Genomic DNA, 2206 nt, shown 5'->3' with positions numbered 1-2206 from the left:
GAAAAATAAATACCATATGCTAACACGTATATATGGAATCTAGAAAAAAATGGTCATGAAGAAACTAGGGGCAAGACAGGAATAAAGACACAGACCTACTAGAGAATGGACTTGAGCATACACGGAGGGAGAAGGGTAAGCTGGGACAAAGTGAGAGAGTAGCATGGACATATATACACTACCAAACGTAAAATAGATAGCTAGTGGGAAGCAGCCGCATAGCACAGGGAGATTAGCTCGGTGCTTTGTGAACACCTAGAGGGGTGGGATAGGGAGGGTAGGAGGGAGGGAGATGCAAGAGGGAAGAGATATAGGGACATATGTATATGTATAACTGATTCACTTTGTTATAAAGCAGAAACTAACACACCATTATAAAACAATTATACTCCAATAAAGATGTTGAAAAAAAGGAAACAGTAAAATAAGAGCATAAAATAGGATTATAGAAGATGACATCTAAATAACAATTAGAACAATAAATTTTAATGCTTTAAAATCTCTATAAAAATCTGAAAGACCTTATATTGAATTGATAAAATATATTAAAAATATAGAGTACATTTTTTAGACTCTACATGTAAACACCTATGGGGAGTGCTCCAAGGCCCACACCGAGTTCCCCGGGTTAGCGCTTCTCTGACGTCCACCTTCATCATAAATTTGGGGTCCTTAGCACAGATGTATGCCAGACAGAATCTCACTTGCTTCCCCCTTCCTTGCCAGGACCAGATTGACCCCCTTCATGGAAGCACCAGCCTAAGCATGATTATAATTGGGGACTGCTATTTTTAAGGGATAAATTTGAGGAAGGATTCTTGCTGGAACAGGTAATACAAGGTGAAACCTTTAGCATTGGTGACTCACAAATCAACAACGCAGAATTTTTGCAAGTAATTGAAACCATTAGCCTTCTTCAAAACTTTTTAGTTTTTATAACTAGGCAAGCAAAGTTAGTAAAGAGAGTTTGCATGGTATTAAAGATCAGAGAAAGTTATTGGTGGGTACAGATTCTGTCAAAACACACAGCAGATACACGCAGAGAGGAGCTATTCCACAAGCAGCTCACCAGCGTTCTCCCCAAGCTGGACCTCCTTTTCCTTCTCTGCAATTTCATCTGCACAGCCAACAACTCCACTCATGCTTTAGTAAATGTTCTCTTTAGACTAAATCGAAGATGTAATCAAAGGAAATCCTTCGCTATTCCCAACGTAGGCAAGATTAGCCAGCATGAGTACAAAGTGCCTTCAGTGCCAATTATTAAGAGTTATGCCAGTTATTAAAGAGCATGGTCATGACTTTTTTTTTTTTTTAACAAGGACGGAGTAATGAAAGACATCAGGGCTATTCACAGGTTTATATCGCACTTCACGCAGGCAGTGTGTGCAGCTGTGGAAAAGAGTGAGTGAGTTGTTGAATCTTGTCAGGCAGAAGTGAAAAAATTAAGAAGACAAATCACTCAGATGAAAAACAAACAAAAAAAGAACAAGAAGGAAGATTGCAGCAGGCAATGGTAAGCAAACAGATGCCGACTGAAAGTTTGGAACCCATGTTTGGTCCTCTGATGCCATGAGTCTGTAGCTGAGGTAGAAGTACACTGGGAGATGCAGAGCTTTCTGATCCTCCTCCCTCTTAGTCTGATTTTCACACACAGTCAAGAAACCACTTCGAGCCTTTCTCACATGAAAAGTAGAGTATTTATGCCTTGATCTCAAGCCATGAGCTCTTCCAATTATGCTTCCATTAGTGCCAGACTGAAATATTCTGGAAGTGGAGCAGGATGAAACTTTGATTGACCCCCGTCCCCCTAACATTAGGGAGTACTCACGTTTGAGGAATTTGCCACCACTGACATATACCCAAGAGGGCTCCAGGAACACTCAGACCTCCCAGAATTAATTAAAGAAGATGCACTCTCCACTTAGCACTGTTTTTCTTAATTACTTATTGAGACAATATTTGAAAACTTGTTCTGAGGGAGAATTGCTTTCTTAGATCCCTGGACTCCCAAGAGGAGAGTCCTTGTTCACAGAACTTGTTGGAGCTTCACATATGCAGATCCTCACCTTTGGTCCCAGTGTGCGGGTTTTAAGACACAGCCATTAAGATAATCAAATTGCCTAATTCTGGTGTGATTCAAGGGTGTACAGTTAAGTTTAGGCAAAGTAAAATAATGAACATAGGTTTTGTTCTTTAAAATAAATTA

At 39.9% G+C, this 2206-nt stretch overlaps 1 pseudogene; it reads left to right on the top strand.

Annotated features, from left to right (window-relative positions):
- Positions 1-399: 399 nt before the first annotated feature.
- LOC113624570 (BRISC complex subunit Abraxas 2 pseudogene) lies at positions 400-1899 on the top strand (annotated as a pseudogene).
- Positions 1900-2206: the final 307 nt, after the last annotated feature.

The sequence above is a fragment of the Aethalodelphis obliquidens genome, unplaced genomic scaffold (genome assembly GCF_003676395.1).
Source record: "Aethalodelphis obliquidens isolate GAN/ISIS:26980383/991018 unplaced genomic scaffold, ASM367639v1 scaffold13, whole genome shotgun sequence".
Lineage (NCBI taxonomy): Eukaryota > Metazoa > Chordata > Mammalia > Artiodactyla > Delphinidae > Aethalodelphis > Aethalodelphis obliquidens.
Note: the sequence above shows the minus strand (reverse complement) of the source record. Positions and strands in the feature narration are given on the sequence as shown.